The 12,027-nt window shown below is 40.7% G+C and overlaps 1 long non-coding RNA gene across 2 annotated transcripts in view; it reads right to left on the reverse strand.

Moving 5' to 3' along the window:
- The window catches only part of LOC115470730, a 561,138-nt gene that overhangs the window by 133,058 nt on the left and 416,053 nt on the right, over nt 1-12,027 (reverse strand). The gene's annotated exons all lie outside the window — the stretch shown is intronic.

Genomic DNA, 12,027 nt, shown 5'->3' on the forward strand with positions numbered 1-12,027 from the left:
ACACTACCTCCTATCCCATGACTCCCCAATTTCCTCTGGAGTCTTTCATGAGGTACTTTGTCAAACTCCTTCTGAAAATCCAGATACACAATATTGACTGACTCACCTTTATCCACATGTTTGTTCACCCCTTCAAAGAAATGTAGTAGATAGGTGAGGCAAGATTTCCCTTCACTAAATGCATGTTGACTTTGTCTCATTAATCCATGCTTTTGAATATGCTCTGTAATTTTGTTCTTTATAATAGTCTCTACCATTTTGCCCAGCACCGATGTCAGACTCACTGGTCTATAATTTCACGGATCTCCTGTGGAACCTTTTTAAAAAAATCGGCGTTACATTGGCCACCCTCCTATCTTCTGGTACCACGCTCGATTTTAAGGATAAATTACATATTACTAACGATAGCTCTGCAAAAGCTCATTTTTCAGTTCTATCAGTACTCTGGGATGAATACCATCTGGTCCAGGAGATTTGCTACCCTTCAGTTTGTAGAACTGCCCCATTACATCCTCCAGGTTTACAGAGAATTCAATAAGTTTCTCCGACTCGTCAGCTTCAAATATCATTTCCGGCACCGGTATCCCACACAAATCTTCCTCAGTGAAGACCGAAGCAAAGAATTCATTTAATCTCTCCACTACGGCTTTGTCTTCCCTGATCGCCCCTTTTACTCCTAGGTCAAGCGGTCCAATCGATTGTTTTGCCAGCTTCCTGCTTTTAATATACCTAAAACAAATTTTACTATGTGTTTTTGCCTTCAACGCAATCTTTTTTTCGAAGTCCCTCTTAGCCTTCCTTATCAGCGCTTTGCATTTGACTCGACATTCCTTATGCTGTTTCTTATTATTTTCAGTCGGTTCCTTCTTCCATTTTCTGAAGGATTTTCTTTTAGCTCCAATAGCTTCCTTCGCCTCACTTTTTAACCAAGCCGGTTGTCGTTTGGTCTTCCGTCCTCCTTTGGCCTGGGCTTCCAGGATGATGTTTTTGAACAGCATAGACGCCTGATGTAAATTTTTGACCCTCGCAGTCACTCCTCAGTTTTTTTTTCACCGTTCTTCTCATTTTATCATAGTCTCCTTTTTTAAAGTTAAACGCTAACGTATTTGATTTCCTATGCATACTTACTTCAAAGCTAATATCAAATCCGATCATATTATGATCACTGTTATCAAGCGGCCCCAGCACCATTACCTCCCGCACCAGATCATGCGCTCCACTAAGGACTAGGTCTAGAATTTTTCCTTCTCTCGTCGGCTCTTGTACCAGCTGCTCCATAAAGCTGTCTTTGATTTCATCAAGGAATTTTTCCTCCCTAGCGTGCCCCAATGTTACATTTACCCATTCAATATCGGGGTAATTGAAATCACCCATTATTATTGTGTTGCCTAGTTTGTTTGCTTCCCTAATTTCCTTGAACATTTCTGCATCCGTCTGTTCATCCTGGCCAGGCGGACGGTAGTACACTCCTATCATTATCCTTTTCCCCTTTACACATGGAATTTCAATCCTCAGTGATTCCAAGAAGTGTTTTGTTTCCTGCAGAATTTTCAATCTATTTGATTCAAGGCTTTCATTAATATACAGTGCTACCCCTCCACCAATTCGATCCACCCTATCACTACGATATAATTTGTACCCTGGTATGACAGTGTCCCACTGGTTATCCTCCTTCCACCAGGTCTCAGAGATGCCTATTATATCTAATTTTCATTTAGTGCAATATATCCTAACTCTCCCATCTTATTTCTTAGGCTCCTGGCATTCGCATATAGACATTTCAAAGTTTGTTTGTTGTTCCTATTTACATAATGCTTAGTACTTGACAGTATTAATTTGCAATCATTTGTCTGATTTTTATTTAAGGACATCTGATCTACTATGGTCTCTTTTTGCAACCTCACTATCAGGATACCCTATCTTCCCTGTCTTGGTGATATCTCTGAAAGATGCCTTATCCCAAACCATGCGCTTTTGAGCGACTGTCGGCCTTCCCCCCATTTCTAGTTTAAAAGCTGCTCTATCTCCTTTTTAAATGCCGATGCCAGCAGCCTGGTCCCACCCTGGTTAAGGTGGAGCCCAGGTAGTTAGATAGCAGTTTTGATATAAGAAAACATGATTTACAAAAATATGTGAACACAAGATACATAAGAGTCTGCATTTGGTGAAAAATATCAGGCAAGGTATCAGGAAGAGGGGAAACCATGCTAGCACGGGAGGCACAGGAGGCAGACAAGAACCTAGAGCTTCGGGAACAAACATGAGGAGACAATGCGCACCTTCTATGAGAAGAGAGTCCGGACAGTGATACACCAGCAGTTAAATGGACACCAGGGGTGGAGTGGAAGACACCAAGGACTGTGATAAAAACTTGCGATGTCACCACACACTAGGATATGCCCGCTTGCTCTGCACTTGTTCTGTGGGAATAACACCCCGCCATCTCGCCTAACTAGGAGCCACTGGCAACCCCGCCCCAGCTGGACCCCCAGGTAACATGCCTGCCCCAGGCCCCCATGTGAGGAACGTGACAACTTGCATTGTGGATTTTTACTCTACTTGCTCTTCTCAGAACTTATCTTTTGTTATTCTTGTATACTAGAGCTACTCAAATGGTGGACTACAGAGCTTCTGCATGTGGACTTGGTCTTTTTGGCTCTGATGCATAAGCAGGGGTTGTCTGACCCCCTACCTGTATCTGATCCCCTCCCTACCTTACAGTGTTTCTCTGGAAATGGCAATGGCAGCAATTCACACAGGCCATCTGCCTGAGCCTGTCCTTTGCTGCATCCCACCCCCTTCTGACCTAACTTCCTGCTTCTGCAAGGGCAGGATGCAGCAGAGAGCAGGCTCCAAAGCTCGGGCACACAGCCTGTGTGAATTGCTGCCATTGTCATTTACAGTGAAAGGCCTTAATGTGGGGGGAGGGGCAGTCAGATACAGGGGGAATGCCGCACCCGGGGCAGGAGAGGAGGGTGAGATAGAAAGATATGTTGGACAGTGGCTGTGCAGGAAGGAGGGAAAAGAGATGGAATGAGGAATTGGAGCCAGAGGAGGGTGGAGGGGAAGAGAGGGAAGGAAGCCAGATGGAGAAATGTTGGACCTGTTGGCAGAGAGGAGGAAGAAAGAGATATTGGACAGTGGTTGGACAGGGAGGGATGAGGATAGATCTTGGACCCAGGGTGGAGTCATGAGGTGCATGCAGTAGTTTGTGGTCCCTGGGTTTCTGACAGCTGACGTATCTGGACTCCCACTCACTGTACCTCTTGCTGTTTATCAAACACATGCCACAGCCTGGATCCGGGAGTAGGCTACCTGAACTACATCACTGAAGGAGGAAGATAGGAATAACTAAGTACAGCATCTTTTCACCCTTTCCATGGAATGATCCCACCCCTTCTCAGTATATGGCTCTTGGAAGCTAATGAGATGCAGCAGAGCTAGTGCTGCAGTGCTGGCCAAGAGCCTTAGAGATCTATTGGACGCATGTGCTACGAGCAACCACTCTGGTAGAGGGCATCCCATCCTACCCTGAAGTCAGAGCAGGATGATGACTATGAAAACTGACCTACCTAACGATATGATGGACAGTATGAGGTAGAAATTCAGACTATCCAGCTGACACACTGGAGGTAATGTTATAACTGAGTGCCTGGTAGCAGCCTATTCTATAAAGAAATAAAAATGCCTACTTCCCTTTATAGAATTCTGCATTACAGTGAAATATGCACCTGTATGTTAGGGGTTACCCGTTAGACAAGCCACAGAACTAGCAAGTGTGTGCCTAAGATCTAGTGTTATGCGCATAATTTAGAGTATTCTGTAAGTTATGCGTGTGCACGTCTTGCCCAGCCCAGGCTCTGCCTACATGCATTGTCCACCTGTAAAATAAATGCTGTGCAAGATACATGTGTATTTACAGAACAGTGTTTAGGAAGAATTTTAGCATTTATATAGGTACATGCACACACATGCATGTATAAGCCATTATTCTAATGGTTTATGCGCCCGATGGGTGCATAACTTAGTTTGTACTTTATAGAACTGCTCTCATTGTGGGCTATCCAAGGTTAAGGGGAGATACACAACATGTATTGAAAAGGTTGAAACCTCTTCCAAAACCTGTCCCATTCCTTGACTTTGTATGAAGTGCAAGAGAGTAAAGGGAAACATTACTACTACAACTATTCTGTTATTTGTCAGTATTAACCTCGCATTAATATGAAAAATCTCTATTCACTTATCCAGATGACAATAGCTGTAAATTGTAAAATGCCCCTCAAATCAAAGTGTTAATATGAGACACTTAAGTTGTTGTTCTATTCTTGCTCTAGGATGCATCATTTATGTGCTCAGCTTGCTGGTTAAGAATCACTTTTTTAGTGCCACAGAAAAATTAAATACACAACTTGGTATGTTTTCTTTCTAGACCTAGTATCAGAAAATAGCAGTAACAAACAATGATCTTCCTATTTCTCAATCAAAAAGGATCTGGAGCCTTAGATTCCATCTGCATTGTACGATACCAAGTGTATTAAAAAGACAGTGCTCCTTTCAGTTAGATGCACCCTTTAGTGTTAAAAGCATGACAAATTGAGAATTTTACTGGCGCAGATTTGATTATAGACCCATAAATGAAATCTTGGTCCATCCATGGAAAAACAGCTTTGCTTGATAGATCTGACTTGCCAAAAATGCAGATGAGGATACCCTTGAAGTACCATTAGATGCCTTAATGTTGTTACATATAAATGAATATTCATTCTTTGTAATATACCACCAGAAATCATTTTAAGACCTATATAGGCTTACAGAACTTCTAAGGTTCCCTATAACAAAATTACAAGGTTAAGCTTGTAGATGAAGAAGCAGATGTGAACCCTTCTACCCTAATTTGGAATCAAAACTAATACTGGAATTAATTTTCAGGAAAATATAAAACCACAGTGTATTATAAATATTTCTGAGGTAACATAGTAACATAGTAGATGACGGCAGAAAAAGACCTGCACGGTCCATCCAGTCTGCCCAACAAGACAACTCATATGTGCTACTTTTTGTGTATACCCTACTTTGATTTGTACCTGTGCTCTTCAGGGCACAGACCGTATAAGTCTGCCCAGCACTAGCCCCGCCTCCCAACCACTGGCTCTGGCACAGACCGTATATATTTATATATTTACCGTTATAAAATCTTTTCCATAAGGTATGTCTTCCCCTTGCCAGTCGCAGTGCCCTGCAGTCTCGCTACTGTGTCCTGGCCTCTTAGGTTGGGTCACATTGATGTTCTGCTTTCCACGCTCACCCAACAAACAGGCGCTCATTTCTGAAGCAGACATCTCAAAATGGCCAAAAAAAAAAAGGTCCAAATTGCAATTTTTGAAAGGTAGAATTTGGACATTTTCCACTGTTCGTCCAAATAGCAAGGGGGCATGCTGGAGACATGTTTTGGGCAGGACTAGGAAGGGCCCAAAATGAGGACATTTTTTTGGCAACAATGGAATGGGAAGAAACGTCCAAGGCAAAAAAGGAGGACATTTTTATCTCTTTTTCAATCACATCCAGAGTACAAAAAAGTACCCTGATTGAGCAACTGACCACTGGAGGGATGACAGAATAAACTCCTCCATCTCAGTGATTACTGCCCCCCCCCCCCCCAAGTGAAAGTGACCATGGATACCAGGCTCTATGACATCTTCAGGTATTATGGCCATTCCTAACACAGCAACAAGCAAGTTTACAAATATGCGAGTCCTCCTGGAACACAGAAATATCTACTGAACCTAATCTTATAAGGCACCTGCAAACGTGATGGCTATTGTAGTGGTGTACCTTTTAGTACACTAGGTTTTTATCTGTTCCTGGAAGGCTCACAATAACATATAAAGGAATTAAGGTGGGATTAGCACCTGGGTCCCATTCTTTAAAGTCCACTGTAGAAGATGACTGAATTTCGGGTTTAGTTATGGTGCTGAATCTGTCCCAAAATCCTTTTTCTGTACGGTTTTGGTTTCAGCTTCAGACAAAAACTGAGTGTGTGTTCGATGGAAGCCAAAAATGTGTGTTTTGTCCTGTTTGTCTCCCTCTCCTCCAAAAAGGAGTTGCCTCTCCCCCCTGCCCACCTCGGGCCTATCTTACAATCCCTGGCAGTCAAGGGGTATAGTCAGGGCAGGAGTGGTCCCCAGTCGCTCCTGCCCTTGCTGGCTCTGCTCTCAGAATGGCTGCCTTGACCTCTAGTGGCAATCTTGCGGACTGCTGCAAAAGGTCACGGAAGCCATTTTAAGAGCAGAGCTGACATCGGCAACAGCGACTGGGGATAACTTCTGCCCTGAATATACCACCAGGGATTGCAAGATAAGTCTGTTGGGGGGAGGAGAGGGAGGTGAGGGAAGCTGCTTTTTGTATTCTTTTTTGTGTAATGTGACTACAAGTAATGCAGTTATGATATTGCATAGTAGTTTACATGGTAAACACAGTGCTCCAAATAAATACTTTTGATACAAAACTTTAGCAGGAATTTAAGTCTGTAAATTTGGGATGATAAGCTTACTTAGGAATTAGCCTCTCTGTGGAAATATGACATCAGCTGTCACTCCAAATGAGGTGCAAAGAAAAGAACTGTAGCTTTTAGTTTCTGTTTTCATTTGCTGAGGTCCATGTGTACAGAGGCAATTTTGCTTGGAGTTAAAATATGGTCTTTTATTATTTAAATTATTACTAACTGGGTGATTCTAAACAATTTCCAGGCTCTGTTGGGTAAGATGAAGATGAAGGTTTTAATCAAAATTGTGACATCCTGAGGCTAGATTCTATGAGAAAGGAACCTGCAGTGATTGTTTTTAAGTCCAAGTACTACTGGTCAGCTTACAGTGTTAGTAGGGAAATGATATTACAATGAAAAGGAGTTTATATATTACTAACTAATTGATTGCAATTTTTCAGAGCATACCACATTCAGCGACATCTATGTGCTTTTTTATTCTGGAGTATGCATCAGGCTGGTATGATGTCCGCATTGTAGACCAGTGTCTGGACTGCTTTACCCTATTTTAGTAAGAATCTATATTATGCTTGTCCTTAACCAGTTTTACAACTAAATACAAAACAGGAAACATCTCAATGCTATGTTCTTTTCTTACCTGTGAACAGTTTGGGTAAGCATAAAAAGCTGGTAATCATTAAGTAGTACATGTATTATATATATATGTTCTGGTCATCTTTTGTTTTAAACTAAAATTTTGGAGTAACTGTTGCTTTTAATATATGATGCTAGTACCTAATAATCTTCTTGTAGTTTAGATTTTTGAACAAAAATGTTTTCTTATCCTTTTTGCATATATGTGTATATATTTGTTCACTTGTTTTTAATTACTTTTAATATTTTGTTAATTTTAAATGTAATATTTTAGTATTTGCTTTCTCTATAATAGATTTGTATATATATATATTTTTTAGACTCCTGAGGCAGGTACTTTTGCCGAAACATGGTGCCGTGTAGAGTCTTTTGATAAATAAACCTCGTGCTTGATATTATCTCTTTTGTGTTTTTGGAACTGTCTTGTTGGTAGAACTATTCCCCTGATACTAGAAATGTACATCTCTATTATCTTACATTTCAGTTTTTATTTCTCTGGTATAATTGCTAGATCTGATTTCTTGAGATTTCCAGTTCAGTGTTTTGCATTCATATCTCTATTATTGATCTGGGGGTCCCTTGTTTCGTATTTGTTGAGGGGTTGCCTGTGTTTTGCACATGTACAGCGCTGCGTACATCTAGTAGCGCTATAGAAATGATAAGTAGTAATAATGTAGTTTCTGTGTACAGATGTTGTAGCAGTCCATTTTGATCTGTTTTCTCACTAGGTGGTGTACTAATGTTTTAGGGCCACTTTTTCACGGGTAAGGCTGTTGCTATGAGTCCAGGGAATTGGTACTGCTATATTACGATAAAGTTCAGACGGTGTTTTTGCACAAGTTCCTGAATAGTGGTTTGCAGTGGAGAGACTGTATGTTAGCCTGATGTGACATCAAAACTGTAATATAAGTTTAGTTTGTCTGTCATAAGGTACCACAGTAGAAACAAAGAGGAGTCAATCTACTGCAGCAGAACAGACAACCAAACAGCAGCAGCGATCCAAGGAAGGACAAACACAGACTTGGTGGTTACTGACTTTTGGAATTGGACAAGCGCTTTTTCTATGCAAATGTTGTTGGCTGCATTCTTTTACTTTTGACATTGGACCTCATTTTTCTTTTAAATGCAACAGGGTATTGCAGTATATGCTTTAAATCTGTGAATGTATCGTGGAAACCTGCGTGACCCCTGATGATGTTTTTTCCAAAACTTGGCCAGGTTGGGTCCTGTTTCTATTAAATTTGACAGTTGAATAAACTCTTGTTGTGTTTGTCCTTCCTTGGATCGCTGCTGCTGTTTGGTTGTCTGTCATAAGGTACCACCTGCCTCTACCTTGTTTATTCTGTGGTATGTTTTCTAAATCCAATAACAAGTTTGAAAAATATAAGTACTGCCATACTGGGAAAGACCAAAGGTCCATCGAACCCAGCATCCTGTTTCCAAAAGTGGCCAATCCAGGTCACAAATACCCGGCAAGATCTCAAAAATGTACAAAACATTTTATACTGCTTATCCCAGAAATAGTGGATTTTCCCCAAGTCCATTTAATAATGGTCTATGGACTTTTCCTTTAGGAAGCCGTCCAAACCTTTTTTAAACTCTGCTAAGCTAACCACCTTTACCACATTCTCTGCAAATGAATTCCAGAGTTTAATTACACAATGAGTGAAGAAACATTTTCTCTGATTCGTTTTAAATTTACTACATTGTAGCTTCATCGCATGCCCCCTAGTCCTAGTATTTTTGGAAAGTGTGAACAGAGGCTTCACATCTACCCATTCAACTGCACTCATTATTTTATAGACCTCTATCATATCTCCCCTCATCCGCCTTTTCTCCAAGCTGAAGAGCCCTAGCCACTTTAGCCTTTCCTCATAGGGAAGTCATCCCATCCCCTTTATCATTTTCATCGCCCTTCTCTGCACCTTTTCTAATTCCACTATATCTTTTCTGAGATGCGGCGACCAGAATTGAACACAATATTCTAGGTGCGGTCTCACCATGGAGCGATACAAAGGCATTATAATATCCTCATTTTTGTTTTCCATTCCTTTCCTAATAATACCTAACATTCTATTTGCTTTCTTAGCCGCAGCAGCACACTGAGCAGAAGGTTTCAACGTATCATCAACAACGACACCTAGATCCCTTTCTTGGTCTGTGACTCAACGTGGAACCTTGCATGACATAGCTATAATTCGGGTTCCTCTTTCCCACATGCATCACTTTGCACTTGCTCACATTAAACATCATCTGCCATTTAGACGCCCAGTCTCCCAGTCTCGTAAGGTCCTCTTGTAATTTTTCACAATCCTCCCACGATTTAACGGCTTTGAATAACTTTGTGTCATCAGCAAATGTAATTACCTCACTAGTTATTCCCATCTCTAGGTCATTTATAAATATGTTAAAAAGCAGCGGTCCCAGCACAGACCCCTGGGGAACCCCACCAACTACCCTTCTCCATTGAGAATACTGACCATTTATCCCTACTCTCTGTTTTCTATCTTTTAACCAGTTTTTAATCCACAATAGAACACTACCTCCTATCCCATGACTCTCCAATTTCCTCTGGAGTCTTTCATGAGGTACTTTGTCAAACGCCTTCTGGAAATCCAGATACACAATATCAACCAGCTCACCTTTATCCACCTTTTGTAGTGCTTCTTTTATCTGCATTATATATTCATAGAAAATTAGCCTCTTTCTGTTAAGCAGAGTTTGTGAAATAATCATAGAACATGTCTACATATGGCAATGTCATCTTCTGAGATGGTAACACTAGTGTGGACAGTTAGTTGGAGAAGAGTGGGGCGGGGAAAGGGTGAAACAGTAGGTCTAGCAAGGGACTTGGGAAGGAGCATAGGTAGGGCAAGGGGAGGGGTATGGGGCAGGTGTCAGGTTTTCGCTGTTAAGAAGTTGGCAACTCTAGTTTAGCAGAGGACTGATGACTGCAAGCTCTGAATCCCCAGTGGGTCTCACTGGTTCACACTCATACAACCAATCTTTAATTTTCAGTTTCAACTGAAACCAAGCGATAAGCTTTGGCTGCAGTTTCAGTTTAGGCTGAAACTGTTTAGACAGTTCAATAGCAGTTTCAGCAGAAACTGAAAAAAGCAATTTCGGTCAGCCACAAGTCCACTGCGCTGACCACTAGGCTGCCCCACTGCTCTGCAGGGACATCTGTGTGGCTATTTTTGTACAAATGATGCCAGGCAGATTTTTTTTGTGACTGCTTTGGCGTTCATATTTTGGATGTTTCATTTTGGAAAATAGCTCTCCTTCTCATGTATTTTCAACCAGGAAATCCCAACATTTTTCCTGTTTGAAAATGATTGTGAGATGGATGGGCTTTTTTGGATGTTATCAGCAGGACATCCCAATTACTTGGACATTCTTTCAAAAATGCCCTTCAGTCTCTCACCTGTCTCTGGTAACATTTCTTCATAGGTCCTTTGCCCAGTGATGCCTTCCCATGTTATCCGGTGAGGTAAAGCTCTTACCATTTTCCTTGCTAAAAATATTTGAACACCTTAAACTTTGATCTGTGATTGTCCCACAGCCAATGGACTCTCGTCTAATCTACTAAAGCAACAGCTTTGATTCTCAAGGCAAATAAAAGTCTGAGTTTTTCTTTATACTTTGGCAGTCTGGAAAGTCTTATCATGGCACCCTTCTGTCTCTCTCTAGATATTTCATTTATCATGAAGATCCAAATGAACTATTTTGTTGATTTTCCCTGCAGAAAGATATGATATGTGTGGGGGGTACTGAAACCCACATGGGTAGGGGACTGGTTTGCACTGAAACAGTCTTTTAAAACTGCAATATATTACTGAAATACTCAGTAATTTGTTCGCATGACATGGGTAGCAGTATTATAAAACCTGAAACCCTTGCATAACAGTGCTTTCTAATTTTCTCCCAGTGTGATATGAAGGACTTTAATTGGTACATGGACTTTACAATTGCCTTCCAATGGTGTTATTTCAGGGACATAATTTAAATTTGAGACTCTAGCAACCATAGCTGTATTGAAACATTTAGAGAAAGATTCCTCATTTTTCATTTTCTTGACTCAATGCCATCCTTTGTGGTGTAGCCCAGTGATGTAATTACCTGACTAGAGAAACACAAAATCAATGTTTTTATTTTAAATATTTGCTATTATGAAAGCTGTCTTACAGACTGGAGAAAGGCCTTTACCATAGATGGCAGAGTGTATGAATCTAAAGCACTGTGATAAACATGCTGGGATTGTGTTTGGAAGTAGCATGCCATTTAATTACTATAATTTGTGAAACAGTGCCCTTGGTAGCAAACTCATCGTCAGCTGAATGTGCACAACTTTAGGTAGACCTAAGAAGGATTAACAACAATTATATTGGTAGCATAATCTGTTACTAAACAGATTATAACAAAATTTTAACTGTTTTTACCTTTTTCTCAACTGCTTGACTGTGAAGTTCTTTTGACACAAGGAGTTAAAAATCATAGCTACCTAGCTAATAACCCTGTTTCATCATCTAGTATTTCATTATATTAATATTCTAAAATGGGAACGATTCTAGCTCTGCATGTCTAGTACTGTATAGGTAGAAAACTTCAAAGCTTTGGACGATGTGAACGTGTGCAAATTAATGCTATCCTCTAAGTCAAATATAGAATGATATCTGTATTTTGTAAATCAAACAGATGTAGAGTATCTTTACTCCTCCGTTCAAGTAAAATCATCATATAATTCACTGCATACATCTGGACACACTAAACCCAGGAAAATATACGGGCTTCCTTGCACTGTTACATAGTTTGTTTTAAATAACTGGATTATCCAAGAGTAAATTGTGGAGAAGTGGTCTAACGGTTAGAGCACTGGTCTTGATATCCAGAGG

Source organism: Microcaecilia unicolor, chromosome 5, assembly GCF_901765095.1.
Source record: "Microcaecilia unicolor chromosome 5, aMicUni1.1, whole genome shotgun sequence".
Classification (NCBI taxonomy): Eukaryota; Metazoa; Chordata; class Amphibia; order Gymnophiona; family Siphonopidae; genus Microcaecilia; species Microcaecilia unicolor.